Genomic DNA, 16616 nt, shown 5'->3' with positions numbered 1-16616 from the left:
TTATATTTAACCATAGCACTAGGCCCAGTGTGTTATATTATTAAACAAATTCATACAATAATATAGTATAGAGTGTGGTGCATGCGTGGGCAAACTAAGGCCCGGGGGTCAGATGCGGCCCACTAGGCTTGTCCAAAATATATGATAGGTTTGTATTGTGATTATACTTCTGCCTTTATGCATGACTTTTACATGTCATTTAACTGAGTTCATACGAACGCTCCATCTATCTGCTCCTGACCCGGCCCCCCCCTGTTTAATTTTAGGACCAATTGTGGCCCGTGAGTCAAAAAGTGTGTTCTGCCTCTGCACCTGAACACCACTACACACTCTGGTTGTAATGAAACACATTTGTGAAGGTTTGTACTTGTAATACTGTCCATACTTTGTAATTTTTTGGGAGTAGAGGGGAAAGTAAGTCCTGCTGCAGCATTTAAATTCCATGAATTTTCACTATGTCATCTTTTTTTCACAGAACGTTCTAGTCATCCCAAACGCTTAATCTTTTTAGCTGTGACAGACTGGTTCCAGATGTGATTTCTGGTACATGTATGCGCATACTGGAGATCTTACAAAGCAATAATTTTATTTTGTCCATTTTCATTTTTCACCTTTATTTATTTATTTATTTTATCATTGTTGTTATCTTGTGTCTGATTTCTGTTCTCCATTTATTTGTTTTGTGTGCTCATTAGTCACTCTTGTCCTTTGTGTCAGTTTATTCTTCTACTGACATCAGTAGATGAAGGTGACCCCCTGTAGAAAACAGAACACCGGAGGTTTCTGTCGAAGACTGCTGATGTTCCTCTGCCTGTGGCCATGCAGGGGGTAGGGGGTTTGGGGGGGTCATATTGAGGACTCACAGGAGTGACTTGGTGTGAAAAGGAGGATGGATAGAGAGGGGATGGATGCTTTGGACCGAAATCTGCTGATTGTTGGAAATGGTACCCACTGAGAGACAAGGGCTTCAGGGGGAGAACGGGGTGAGGAGGTACACCCTGGTATGGTAGAGAGGGAAAAAGAGACAGGCAAAGAGGAGGAGATGAAAGAGGGTCACGTGATAGACATACAAGGTAACACAACAACATGTACAGGTCAAAAAATCATTCAGGCAAAGCAGACAAAAGAAGATACAAATCCACTGAAGAAGAACACGATTCTGTATAAGTAAAGCACAACTGCAAGAACCAGGTTGAACACAAAAGCACAGATTAACACACACACCAATCACTAGCCATTTAGGGTCAGTTATTAATAACATGGCTGTTGAGAGTAAGTCTCATTCCTCCAGTCCACAGTGAATGTCTTCTGGAATTCTCTATGATGTAAGAAGAAGAATACATTCTGTTAAATTCCCTGCTATTACGTAAACAATGAATGCCAATATAACATAAACAGAGTGACCGGTGTAGTTTTTTAGGGCTCAAATGGCTGACATAAATAAACATCGACCATATACTGTACTTCAGGTATAACATAGCATTACAATTCTGTTCGACAAAGTCTAAATTGTGAATATCAGCGAAATATACAAGAGATAACAAATGTCATCCCTGTTGCAACTGCTGGACTAGGAGGAAGAAATTCACAGACACTTGTGGCCATAAACATAACATAACACAGCATAGCATTGCAAAGCATAGCGGTATTACCATAACATAACATAACACAGCATAGCATTGCAACACATAGAATTCTGGTAAACTCTCTTTGCATGTGGTTTAGTCTTTTTCATGTTAAGGGCTGACTTTATTGTTCCTCCTAGTGGTTGCCTAGAACTGTTAACCTCACAACTAGTATGCTAACTATCAGTATGCTTATCAAGTGTTGGGTAGATGGAAATGAAGTTTCCTTTCAAAATGGCACTCTCAATATTTTTGTATTAGGTTATGTTATTCTGCTTCACTTTGAATTAGTAACTCAAAATGGCACTCTCAATATTTTTGTAATAGGTTATGTTATTCGGCTTCACTTCACTGTATTAGTAATATAAAGCATCAGTATAGCATTGACTGTATATACATTCCTATTTTTTCCTATTTATTATTATATGGTTGTTAGGATTTTTTTTAAACTTTAAATTCAATTTTTTTAAATTGTCAGGTCCATTGAGACACGACTTACATACAAAAATATACATTTTTATAAGCAAAAAAAGTTTTCCTGAAGTGTTTTTGAATAATTCTAGTCCCCACCTTGTGCATTTCTACCTATATTCTTTATTCTTTTTTAAATTACAAAACAAATTTTCATAGAGCTACAGTTTTTCTTTCCTTTCATTTTAGTGATGAATTACAATTTTAACTGCATCTTGGTCCCATAATGAAAACCTTGACTATGGGAATGACGAGGTCAGTGTAAAGCTGTAATGCTGCCTTATATACTTGACACTTGTTCCCCGCCTCTCCACACCTAGTTGTGACACACTTACTAAAGCTGCCTGTTCGCCCTTCCTGTTCAGTCTCCATCGTGATTTCCCCTTCCGGCCTGATAGTCTTACTTTCAGACCGTGACTATCTCCCACGGACAGAGCCAAAACGGGATTACCTTGAGAGGAAGAGCATCTATGTGTGGTAAACCAGCGCCACCAGATGTACATAGGGGGCAACTGACTCATGGGTCTGTGAATCCTCAAAAAATAAAAAAAAAAAAAAAAAAAAAAAACAGAAAAAGAAAAAGATTGAGCCTAGGAAGTTCATGACAGTAAAAAACAAGTCTGTAACGAGGTTTGTAGCAAAAGCCGAGTAGGGAATGTGAGGTATATGGTGGTCCCTTGTTGTTATTATTAATATTATTATTATTATTATTATCATCATATGACAGTATTAACTGTCAACAGCATTAACATCCTCTAGTGACAGGAATATATACTTTAACACGAAGGCAAACAAGGGACAAGTCAATAAGTTCTAAAACAAAATGAAAAATATATATAAATAAATAACAATAAATAAATAAAGACACATTCTCTACATATCCCCGACTAAATTCTAAACAGTGCAAATGCTGCTTCCGTCAGAGGATTCATTTGTTTTTCTTTCAGTTCTTTCAGTTTTGGTAAAAGAGATAATGTGAGGTCTGTCTGTTGTTTCCTGTTCCTGCTGTGTGGGGTAATCAGTGTCATCACACTCACCTCTGTCTCTGTGATTAGTCTTCCTCGAGTCGCCTGGGGCCCTGGGTATATACCTCTCTCCTTCACTCAGTCTTGGGATCTCTGGGATCGTTGTTCTGTAGCTGTTCGTGAGAATTCCATGATGTTTGGAGAAGAGTGTGCCAGTGTTCGGCGTTTCCTTCCCGAAAGATTTTGTTGTTGCTCTTCCACCCTGTTTGGAAAAGAACCCGTCTGTAATCGTTGTTTCATTCCTGTGTGTTGTTGTTGTTGTTGTTGTTGTTGTCGCTCCACTGTGAATAAACCACCTGCTGCACCTGAATAGAGTCCCCCTGGTGCTGCATTTGGGTCCAACCTGCTTCCTGCCTTGCATAACAGATAAAACATTTGGTGCTATAACCCTGATGCGAAGCTTCATTTATTCCCAGTCAATTCAAAGCTGGGGAAAAAAAAGGTGACAGATTGTTGTGATTCAAAGATGTATTTATTCATTTGTGGGCCTTGACAATGCTTGATGATATAATGATTGAACTTGTCAGCTGCTCAGCCCTTACGCCCATTGCTTTTCACTGCACCTTGTTTGTCAAGGACAGTGACACATAGTGAGAACCTGAAGACAAACTGAGCTTGGCATCGCCAGTGTCATTGCAGAGGTTTTAAATCCCCTAACATGATTTTCCTTATCCTATTATAGGCATAACTCTGTAATGGAAGCTTGTAGAATGTTATGGATGGTGGAGATGGAGTGAACAAGGGAGAAAATAGATGTTTCAACATTTTATTTCTGTATTTATTCAGGCTTGCGTATTGGATGACCAAATTTGTGTCCTCGCTGGTTATGTATTTTTGTTTTTGAATATTGATGAGGTAACGCAGTTCAAAGGATACAGTTCTTAATCTTAAAATATAGTATTTATTTTAATCAATATTGTTGTTGTCAAATAATTCTCAACAAAAAAAGACAAGTGAGCTGTTGACATCACTTATCCACTTTGGCGTTCAGTTGAGAAATGTTAGCATTTTTAGCGTTCTCCCGTGAAACAAATTGCTTGTATCGGAATAGAACGAATTTTTCTGAACATATTTGATCTTTTCTACCCCCCAAAGTTTAAATTCCACCCAGATTGCCCCGCACGCAGCTTGTTATAGCGTTGGATTGTTGGGTTGGCACAAGTGTTTGAATGAAGGATCCCTGTATCCCTACTAAAATCTATCGTTCTGTAATCTCTGTAAACTTGGAAACTTAGCCTCAGCTGTCTCTAAACCGATACATGGATTATATTTAGTTTGTTGACCCTAAAGGTTTTTTGAAAGTAAATATCGAAACACGCCTGGGAAAGTTTAAAATAATGTAATTACACTTAATATCCAGCAGAGCGAGCTGTTTTCCCAACAACGCATACATTTTTATTTAATAAAAAAATGTTTCTAGATAATGATTTGTGAGTTTACTAGTGTGCATATATTTCACAGGATATATATATATATTTGTTTTATTATCATCATCATCATCATTATTATTATTGTGATGTTGAAAAGACAACAGTGTGACCTACCGTGACATACTGTAAAGCAGGAGTGTCAAGCATATGGCCGAAGCAAAACCGAATTTTAAATGTAAAAAAAAAAAAAAAGCACATGCACAACTCTTCATGTTAGTGATCTCTATCCCCCTGATAACAGCATTCACAGAATTACTTGTAAAAAATGGAAATCATCACATTTCATTTTTCTGATGCATGTCAAGGAACTTACTGGACTCCTTTACAAAGTAGTTAAACACTGAGCCCTTATAAGACCACTAACTTCAACCAAAGGATTCCAAATGTTTGCACATGAGAGATTCAAAAGTTTGCAAGTTTCATTGTCAGTGACACATGAAAAATTCAACTTCACTTTTTTATTATGTCTTTAATTATGTCACTATTTATGGAATGCATTTCCTCCCAAAGATGCTTTCCCATTTCTGGGGACAGAGGCTGTGTATGTATACAAGGCATCTAAAATGATTTTTTCCCTGTTTTTCTGGCCGCAGAAAATTGAAGTCACGGACAAAATGTTTACTTATTGTGGGTACGCGCTACTTCTCGCGCTATATTTTCATATAAACTTTGACCTTGTCAGTTTTTCCCTTACTCTTTGAATTGTGTGTGTTTCCATAGGTTCTCTATGGACATAAAGTTGTGCTGTTGTTATCTGAATGATTAAAATGTGGAAGAAATATATATTTGCAAAAGCGTGACACGTTGACAGGAATTCGGTTTCTCCAGTAACCACTGCGTTTTACAGTATGGCAAAGCGTCATAGCTTAAGCAAGAACAGCAAACCGTAGCGGTTTGTCCACACTGATCCAATAAAACGTGCAATGAACATAAGATAATTTGTGCGTGTGTGTGAGAGAGAGAGAATGAGAGAGAGTGAGAGAGCGAGAGAGAGAGAGAGAGCGAGAGAGAAAGAGAGAGAGCACCACGCAAGCGCTTAAACCGATTGGACACCCAATTTTCGGTGGGTGTCTCTCCAGCTCTCCTCCACACTTTGAGTGGAGCTGTGCGCTGTGATTTTCGAAGGCCCCCGGCGGTGCAGCGGGGCAGACATTCCGTGGATTATCATCAGCGAAGACAAATGGGGAAAGAGGACATCGCCGCGTTGATGCCGTAGTCGCCTTTTACGCATCCGTTTCCCAGCTGCTGCTTAGAATACATGCACATCTGATTGAATACAAATATATAGAGAGAGAGAGATATATATGTATATACCTGCTGCTTATCACCACCGCACGCCAAATCTCTTCAGATAAGATAGTGATCGGGGTGGTGTCGGACAGGGATGAGAGGGAGGCGGTGGATGAGGTGACTATGAGGTGTGCTTTTTTTGGAAAAGCCGGAGAAAGACGTACGCCGAGTTGGTGCGCTGCTGTTCGGGAGCCTGCGACGCGATGCCCTCCTGAGAAAAGGGGGGAAGAAATGGCCTAGTTAGAGCCTCGAAGACAGAGGATAAGAAGAAGATGAACAAGAAACACACTTGAATGGACGGGGAATCGTCATTACCGCCGCTGTCGTCATCATCACTTTAATCCCAAGGTAAGCCTCGTGTGTCACCTTTATTCGCGTGTCCGTGTAATTGTGTGCATCATGCGTGTCATGTGTATGTGTGTGTGTGTGTGTGTGTGTGCAATGACTCCGCACTTTGCGCACGGTTTACATGTTGACGCGCTGTCAGAACTACGGGGTGGATGAGATTTGAATCAGAAATGTGAACGCACTTTGGTTGCTACAGCACGTATTCGCTACCTTTCAGCCGGAGCCAACCATTGGCTTTGCCTGTTGATAAGCACATCTTCACACGATCAGTCGACTTCGTGCACTTGGCGTCAAGACCTGTCCTTTAAACGGGGCTGCTGACAAGATGACAGTCCTATTTATTATAAGACACCGAGACCACTTTCACTTGCCGTGTCAGATTTTTTTTTGGTGATGTCTTTATTTAATCCATTTGATTTCATTCATCGTGTGTGAAATTGGATGTGTGTGTTGTGTGTGTTTGAGAGGGGGAGAGAGAGGTGGGAGAGAGAGAGGTGGGAGAGAGAGATGGGGGGTGAGTCTTGTCAAGTCTGCTCATGAGAGGACATATTCAGATTAACACACACACACATACACAGATAGAGAGAGCATGAGAGGACATATTCAGATTAACACATACACAGATAGAGAAGAGACAGAGAGAGAAAGAGAGAGAGAGAGAGAGAGAGCACTTAATAATCATTTCAAGCCAAATTGAACTTATTGTCCATCTTCGCTGTTAGATTAGATTGGAGAGATTTCATCGTTATGTGAACTCTTAAAATGACACAAACCATCCCAAGTTCTGTGTCACTGTGTAAATAGCCAATCGTTGGTCCAGTCTAATAAACATACGGCCTTTGTTACCAATGTGATAATAGAACAACACATAACCCCCTTAATAATTGTCAACATTTTAAATAAATGCGAACCAAATTACCGTGTCTCACCAAAATGGAAAATGAAATAATGTATAATCCTGGCCAACCAAAACATCAAAAATATTAATTAAAAAGTTATTGAAGTATTTTTTTTTTTTTAATTTGAAAGCGTGATAATGGTAATTTCTGTGTTACACTGTTTTATATTAGAGATGATGGTCCTCAGACAGTCAGGATTTATAATGGGGATAAAAACAGGACACACACACACACACGCACACACAGCCTCAGCACATGAAGATGCAGCTAGGATTGTGAGTTAAATGCATCCAGGGAAGACTCCATTAATATTCAGTGGTGGTTGAGACAACATTCAGCTAATGGTAGACAACAGGACCTCTGTTCTGACAGGTCTTTGGATAAGGATTAGTCTGTCTGTCTTCACTTTCTTCTTATTATTATTATTTCCATTATTATCACATTTTCCCCCATAGAATACACTATCTGTGGCTAAAGGGGAGTGACATTTAAAAAAAAATAGGCGGAAGGCCAGTAGTGTGTTTTTGTCGACATTTGCTGATACATTATATACTGATGAAATGCCTGTGATTTCTTTCTTTGGCCTAGCGTTACATCAGCTTGCCGGCATTTAAAAAGTTCTCCAAAGGAGCAGGACAATGTCGAAGTCATTAATACGTACAACCAGACATTTCATATATAGTCGTCCATAACAAGCTCTCTGGTCGTCTGTCGAAACTGGTTTGCTGAACATATCTAAACTAGCCACAAGGATTTGAAATGAGAAGTTAAGGTGTTCGTAGACTTGTAATCTAGAACAAAAACATAATACATCTGAATGCATAACGCTTAATATGGCGTGTTTTCGAGTCACATGCCGGCCCGTAGTCGCTCTCACTCGCAGAGGTCTTCCAGCACGAGCCACAAAAAAAGTTGCCTTTTATGTCATTGTCTATGTTCTGCTTTGTTTTGTACCTCAGCCTCCGTTTCTCTGACAAGATCTCTTCCTTGTACTCCTGTGGTTCTCGCCCCTGTACTTTCCACCCTTTTCTGGCCTCCTCTTTGTTGCTTTTGGACTGTGATTCTGTTTGCAGAGTTTATTACTTTTTCCACTTCTCCTTCTCTGGGCTGATTTTTTTTTTTTTTGTTTTTTTTGTTCATAGAGCCATTTCTGGACTGGTTGATTGCCTGAACTGTTACAAATAGGGATGCACCGATTCACGTTTTTTCACTTCCGGTCCGATCCCGATATTTTAGATTTGGCTACCGGCCGATACCGATACTATTTAGATACTATTGCTTTAATATTATTATTATATGCATGTATTTCCCAAAATGAACCTTGAGGTTAGTATGAGGTCAGAAAAGGAAGTCAAAAATACAGGAAACAATGATAACAGGAAAAACCCCATCCTTAAAACAAATATGCAATTGTATTGGTTTGAAGTTGAACATTTGTGCAAAGTAAACATCTTACAACAACGTGTCCATCCGCCTTTATTCAATTCATTGCTGGCTACATTGACAGTAAACATGTCGTTCCGCAGGACATGACTTTTCTTTAGTTCGAAAACGTTAATAATTGGAGCATTAATAGTAAAGGGGCCTCGTCTGTCCTTGTATTGCACGTCCAACTCAAGCTTACTCTAGCTCTTTGACTCTTCGGTGCAGAGACAACCACCCTATCCAACCCAGGACATCTCCTGCAGCTCTCCAGATGGGAGATATTCTCAAGACATTTCAGAGACTGTTGCGCTTTTCTGACTGAGCATGATTTCCATTTTAAGCTTTAGGCAACATTGACCCTTCTGTCGTTCCACGGCTGTCTATAACCGTCACTTCTGCCTCTCTAGCACAGTGGCAGCTTGGGTTCCTGTGGAGAGGAGCTACACGTTGCTCAGGAACAGAAAAACAAGAGCTCTATTTAATTTATGTGAGAAGAAGTGTAGGGTGTCATGCTTCGCAACAGCTTCTGGATTCAGCCCACTCTATTTTAATAGATTCGTCTACGGACCTTTAAGCACCATGATGACCTACTCGCCCCTTGAACTGCCAGAGCAAATGGACCCTCTTACAGCCCTCGTCATTAAAATACAGGAGGACTGGCATCAAAAAGAAGAAGAAAGGAAGCAACCTTGCGGTGCATCATCTGCCTGTGTGTAGCAAGTGTTCAGACTTTGGCTTCTTTCTCCTGTCCTCTCGCTTATAACTTCCTCTACCACCATGCCATTGACCCACTGAGGAAGCCACGTAGCTGGGAATTCAATTATACTATTTGCCACAGTCGCCTCCATGCATCAAAATCCGTTGGTTCCAGATGCCAGTGGACTGTGCAAACAGGAAGTGCCTTCCAAAGGTGTAATTAGGCCTGCTCTTTGGCCATTAATCTTACTCTGCCTGATTCAAACTGTCACTTTAAGTTGAAGATGGAAATTTCCATTTTGGGGATTGGCACTATCCCCCACAGGTCTTCTAAAGAAATTCTCTTTCAAGTGTCTTCATCCGCTGGAAGTTGTCCTCTGCTGAAAAAAAAAACGGCCTTTAATGACTAGCTGTTGGTCAAAACCACTTTGGAGGAATGATGACACTAGCTGCGGGGAGAACACTCTTTTCTGAACCAGTTATCAAGACGTCCTCAAAACGCACCTGTGACCATGTGTTATGTGCTAACTGTATGCTCTGTGACACTTACAACGACCCCGACCAGCAAATAGTAATGTATTGTCAGTTGGTGTTAGGTTAGCATGGACACGCTAACACTCACAGCAGATTTATGAATCTACCTTCCAGCATTAAAAACTGTGTGCAATGCATCCATGCAAATTTGACTCACTCAAAATGGCAACACGGAGCTGGATAACAACAGTGTATAACATATAGCTACAATATTAAGCAGATCATTTGGGAATCAATTAATCTCACCTAATTAAAACAATTGAGAAGTATTCCTGCAGATTTCATTGCATCCAATCAGATAAGACTTTGGAGAGCGCTTTTTGCCGACTTATTCCAGCTCCTCTGTCTAGTTGTTCGTAGATTTTTGTAAAACCTGCAGCTTTGTGAAGCAGCTGTAGTAGTAATTATAACTCATAGTAGTCAGATGACTCCTCTTGCATGATTATGATTGGCTGAAAAAGAAAAGCCAATTAATGTTTATTTGATATGGTGTCACCCAAACCCAAAAGTAGGAAGTGGAATTTTAGCAAGAATTTCCTCAAATAAAAGCAAAGAAAGAGCAAGCGGCAAGCCAACTGTTTTAATTTTTTTTACACGTTGATCTCCAGACAAAACACAGTAATTTTTGTCCAGAGGTTATATGTTCTCTTCTTTTAGTATAAAGTACACAAGGCAAGATCTTAAGTCAGATTTTTCCCATGACTTCCAGTTGGGAAAAGTCTGCACCGGTCTGAGCGATACTCATATCATCTAAGTGATATTGTAATTTTAACATTATTTCCTTATGTAGTTTCAGAGAGTTAAGAATGATCTTGGAGGCATGTCTTTGGAGAATGACTTCAAAATTCCAGGATTGACTGCACGGCTTAATTTTTTTTTGTTTCTTTGTTAGGATATTAGAATATAATTGAGGTATTTAATACTGCATCTGTGGTACAGTGGCAGCTATTCCTGCCTGCCATTTAGTAACATTGGGTTTCAAACACTCTTAATCTCTTTGGGGGAATGATGAATATATATATATATATATATTCAGGATGGCCACAGATATGTAAATCAAGAAATTCTTCTTCTTCTGTCTCCTGACAACGCACAAGGCATTCGTTCTCTTCATTTTCAACCACTTAATCCTTTTAATAGGTTGCAGGGAGGCCGAAGCCAATCCTCGAAGTCATTAGGCCAGAGTGGTGTATGCACTGTCCATCACGGGGCCATGTATAAAACTGACATTAGGTCTAACTCACGACCAACATCAATTGAGAGTGTTTGGACTGTGGGAGGAAACCGTATCCAGTGAAAAGCAAGGCACACACAAGGTGAACCTGCCAATTTAACCTTCGTGTTGTCGTTGGGGTCTAGGTGACCCGGGGGCCGATAATATGCCTTTGTGTTTGTGTGTGTTGGTTTACTAAAAGTGTCCGGTACAACGATTGAAAGGATGCTGAATTTCTCCGAGTATATTGACACAACCGGTTGTTTTAGGACTTGTATATTTTGTAGATATGTTAGATATATTTCACAGAGCTTGTTGTTCGAAGTACTTTGGGTGGACAAGTACAAAGTACAAGTTACTCTGCACTAAGGCATAAAAAAACCCTCCATGCTGAATTACACTTCTCCTACAGCCTGGTTCACATTATTATAATGTAGGTGAAAGACTGTTTTCATACCTTTGAGTTTTTACTTCGTGTGAATTGGACTCTTTTAGCAATTACCACAAAGGGAACAGTTGGATTCCTAATTAAGACTTTGATATGACAAGTCAATTTTGCCATTTGCATTTCTCTCCTTTTCCGCTGCCAACGAGGTCATTGCATATCAGGTAATTATGTAACATATGGATTTGACGGTTGTAATGGCCCTTTATTCTGTTCTTTGATGTTGCGCTGCTGTATTTTCTGTTTGAAGATCACATTTGCTGTTGTACACAGTTGCCAAGCCTTGCCATTAGACTGAATGGGCCAATTTAAATATACAGTACTGTATATGCCTCCTCTTGGTGGCTTTGCTGAACCCTGTTTAACTATTGGCTGGTGGCCTCAGCCGTATAATGTGATTTGAAAGAAGGTAAAAAGTGTTGTTTGTTTGGTTTTGTTTTTTTCTCCTTTAGTTGTTACCCAGAGCATACATGTTGGCTCTGGATAATTCTCTGTTCCTGTTGTTGGTTTATTTTCTCCAAAAGTTACATTTGGCTGAGTTTTCATTAAAACACTGAAGTACTTTGTCAAAGCTAACTGCAATTTTTCTTTAATTCTTCTCTCGTTGCTTATTTGCCTCAGTATTTATTTATCTCAGTAGGTTGCAGTTTGATCAATTGTTCTCCTTGTTATCCATGAATACAATTGCCTAGACCCCGAGTTAATAAAATCTATATTTTAGTATTTGCTAAGATTAATCACACCATTTTTTTTTTTGCTGTCCGAGCTTAGTAGTATTACTTATATTTAAATGTGAAATACTATATAATTAACGAAAAACACAAACTCAACCTTACAAATATGTGTGGATTTATAAGAAAGATACGTAGCAGGTGCTACCAAAATTCTCCCCAGGAAATGGGAAAAATCGCAAAGTTGGGGCGAGATAGTTATTATATTATTTACGTATATATTTATCCTTTACGAACCTCCCCCGCACTGTTATCAACCCTCCCTAGACTGTATTAGCCTTGTGGTTTTATCGCATTAGCAGCTTTACAGTAACTTTCATTCAAATACATTTTATAGAGTGTATTTTTTTAGAATCTGGCAACTCACATGGCAAACGTTATTTCTGTTGTTTTTTTTTCACTGATGACGGCCTGGCAACTCACATGGCAAACGTTATTTTTGTTGTTTGTTTTTTTTCACTGATGACGGCCACACAGTTTTTCAGATATGTATCGCCATTGCACTCAAACAGTGTTTCAGCATATATATATATATATTAATGTTATTAATATATCTATTAAAAATTAAAATAATTCCCAATACTTTCCTGCCTTCCAGAAAGTTCTGGTATCGATTTGTATAAGTTACCTGATCTACTTTTGGTTCACGTCTTGGGCTCCATTCAGTTTTGCAGCTTTATGGCTTTATCCATTTCTTACAAATGGTTCCTGGTTTTGCACCGTGGCAGTTGAAGCCCTTAAAGTGCTGGGATGACAGTGAAGTTGCCCTGAATCAAGCGCCGTAGCTCCCACATTTTCTAATGGGAATATGAGAGGCTGTTAATGCTGCTCTACGATGTAAGCTAATTCCTTTTTATTGACTATAGAACCACTGATGAACTTTTAATGTCATAACAAATTTGAGCACTGCTGATCAGGAAAATGTATCCATGCTCCCCCAACTAATCTGTCACCGTAAGACCGAAGCAAACTGCAGTTGATGGTGAAGTCAGAGTGATATTATAAACCAAAGTTTATATTGGGGGTTATACTCTGGTTGTTTTCTTTTAAGAACCACAGACTACAAATAAGTTAATAGTTTAGACTGAAAGTCATCATTTTGACTAGCTTGAAAGAGCTAATTTAAGAGAAACATATTAGTATTCAATACATCATTTATTTAACTGAATTTAGTGGTACATGCTTTTTGGTCTACTGACTAACCTTTACTGTACAAAGCTTTACAGTAAGAACTTACATTCATCACTATTTATTACCTGCCTTTTACATACCGTACTCTTTACACTGAACCAAAGATATTGATTTGTTGTAGGCAGAGTCCTGAACATGTTAAAATGATCCTTTGCACCCAGTTACACGCAGCTTCTCCATATAAATCTTCCAAACTACGTTTATCGCGGTAGATAGGTTCCAAGGCCTAAATTTCCGCCAAGTAGTGACATCATATTTATGCACAGTAAAATGATGATGAGGAAGGTGATGATGACTTTTACTGCGCAGCCGATGATTGAGGTGCCATTTCTTGGGGCCACCTCTTCCACGGTTTCCGAAGGTGTATCCGTAGTAGTAGCAGGAACTGGCTCTTTTTTGCTGCAAAAACATCGTGATCGGCAGTTGCTTCCGCTGCTTCTTTTTCAAGTCGAAGAGTAGCTGTCATGACGTCATCGATTTTGTTGCAAAATTGGACCGATCCAACCATATTGTCGTCCCATTCCTGTGACTTCTCTTGCAGATCCAAATCCGGGATACAGTATATTTTATATATACAGTTCCAAAAACCCACCAAGTCGTGAATCCGTGGAAGATGAACCGCGAAATAGCGAGGGACTACTGTATATGAAATTCATATATGCACCACTAGCTGAACTCTGTGTTTTTGCAGTACGGGACATCCTTAAACTCTGCCTTTTGCATCATTTACAGCAGGAGGTTTGTACTTGGAGCTGAATCACACAACATCAACGCACTTAGCCTATTTGTCCAAATATGGCTTTCACGAGGCGCGCTTCTTAAGGCGAAGTTTACGTTTCAGCACCTGTTTTTTTGTTTTGTAGCAGATTGAGTACCACGGGAAAGTAAACTGCATGTGTTTATGCTGATAAATGATGATCTTAAGTGGAAAGTTCCCCCAGAGCCAGACAACACAGCGGGCTCATGTTTCAAACTGTGTGGCTGAGCTGGCTCCAGCTGCTTTGTCCCACCTCAGCACATGAGCATTGTATATCTGTTGTGCCAACCCTCTGACCAGATGTGATCATATTACCTTTTGTTATGACACTTGCGGTTACAAATAAATCAGCTATTGTATTCCACATACGGGCTTAAATCATTCATAACGCACACATTATCACAATCATTTCCTTTAGCTTTTTTAATGCAAATGGAATGTAAGGGGGATGTAATGTTGTCTACTTTATGTGACTTTACATCTTGATTGGGTATTTCCTTTGTAAACAGTCCTAAAATTACTGACAAGACCCAAACGTATCGAATGTAGTACGCTAGCCGCTCCTTTGTCCTTGTGAGCTAAAACGGACAAGGACAAAGTGTTTGCGTTGATATTCTAGGATTTTGATATTAAAAAACTTTACTCCTCTTTACGCCAGATTTGGGAGGGACATTAAAAACCATATCCGTATGGTCATTATGATCTCCTCCAGCCTGCGCAAAAAGAAGCAGAAGTTTATGTGTACACGTATTCCACATGTCTTTCTTATCAGGATATTTGATCGCTACTGTTATTTCATGTATGTACATAGGTTTTATGAATGTGTATGCAAAACGTATGTACACGTAAATATGTGTTTGTGCATGAGAAACCACGATTGAAATAACGGACCAATAATTTACCATGCATTAATCCAATTTAAAAGGCAAGTTACATAGTTTCATAGTTAGTTAAGCTCTTGTTCACTTATTCGTGTGGCTTTAATGCGAAGCAGACAAATCCATCGTCACATTAAGACAGCTTTGTTTACATTCGCCGGTTGTACGCAATACATTGTATTGTGCTACATTCGCTTTCTTTGGAATGTGTTGTTTCTATGAGAACGTTTCGCCCTTCATTATAGCTCCCGAGCATAAGTCAGTCTCTTCTGTTTGTTTTTATGTCCTAGATCACGTGTCAAACTCAAGGCCCGGGGACCAAATGCGGCCCACCGGGCTGCTTTGTGTGGCCGACCTGAGCTTAAAAAGCATTTAGTAAAGTCCATGCAGCAGTGCAGTGCTGAGAAATTTTAATTTTTTAACCTGAGAAATGAAACATTTCCATCCTAGATTATGATGTTCGCGTAGGTGAGTGACATAGGTACATTAGTACAGTTGAGTACATTCAAACTATTAATTATTAAAAGACAAGTAAACATCTATCTTTCAGTTTCTCTTGTAACCATTGTGCTAATCGTACTTAACATCGACGATCTGTGTAATCCCTTTTAAGGCTTTAGGTTTTTCTTCTCCTTTTTTTTTTGCTTTTTTTATACCTCGCTCATAATCAGCATCTTCAGCCTCCCGAACAGAATTTGTCTTGACAAGTCAGCGGGTGTGTGAATTTTAAGACAGTTGTTGACTTGTTTGTATTCTTTATCTCCAGCACAGAGCCATAAATATAGTTGATGTTTTTTTTGTATAACCTTTGATCATTTCAGTAAAAAAGAACTTCCCAACGTTGCCGCCACAGAATATTGATGTTTTATTTATTGAACAAATTCCCTGATCATGTCGAGTGTAGTTCAGTACTTATACAGTATCTTGCAGACAAATATTTATATACGCAAACTCGTGACTCTCTTTCCTCTTTGTCATAATAATAAAAAAAAAACCCTTTTTAATGTCAGCGGGAGATGGATTTTTAGGCTAAATGATGAGTGAGTCCTTTCAGCTTTACGTCTGAAATATCCGCCTTTACTGTGGCCCCTTGACAATAACAATTAAACTCTTACGGTATCTGTGGAGATTACGTTGACTTGTCTTTGTGCCCATAGGGAGGCAATGTGAAGCAGCAATCTGAAACAACCCAAAACTCGATCGACTCGTGGGGTGATCGTACCGTCCGGTGTCTTTATACCATGATCCAGATGTTGAAATCGGTCAGTTTCTTTGGGGTCACATTGAGGAATCTCGTCTTTGTTGATGATCTTAATCAATGAGGGGTGTTTGTTCGTTCATTTGTTATTGTCTGGAATCCCATGTCGGTGTTGCCCCCCATGTTATTTGCAGGGATGAAACATATATTTAGAATTGTTACCATTTTATCAGTGCGGCTTGACAACAACATGTTACAGCTGCAGTAAGCACCGATACTAAGCAGCAGTGAGTGACATCAGCTAAACAAACCGTCGCATGCAAATCAGACAGATGTCTCGCAGAGAGACAGGCAGCAGACAAATAGACAATGCGTCTGTGTAACTGCTTTAAAAACAAAATCGACCACCAGGGAGAAAAAAAAAAAAAAAAGATAAATTTTTTTAATTTCTTTTGTCTTC

General features: G+C 39.3%; 1 protein-coding gene across 1 annotated transcript in view; it reads left to right on the top strand.

Moving 5' to 3' along the window:
• The first annotated feature begins 5523 nt into the window (after window positions 1-5523).
• The window catches only part of LOC103394749 (neuroligin-2-like), a 48119-nt gene continuing 37026 nt past the window's right edge, over window positions 5524-16616 (top strand). The window contains exon 1 of the mRNA XM_008332181.3: window positions 5524-6189. The gene's annotated coding sequence lies outside the window, so the exon portion shown is untranslated. The remainder of the gene's footprint in view (window positions 6190-16616) is intronic.

Source organism: Cynoglossus semilaevis, chromosome 19 (genome assembly GCF_000523025.1).
Source record: "Cynoglossus semilaevis isolate Cse_v1.0 chromosome 19, Cse_v1.0, whole genome shotgun sequence".
Lineage (NCBI taxonomy): Eukaryota > Metazoa > Chordata > Actinopteri > Pleuronectiformes > Cynoglossidae > Cynoglossus > Cynoglossus semilaevis.
The sequence above is the reverse complement of the archived record's forward strand: the minus strand, read 5'-3'. Positions and strand labels throughout refer to the sequence as shown.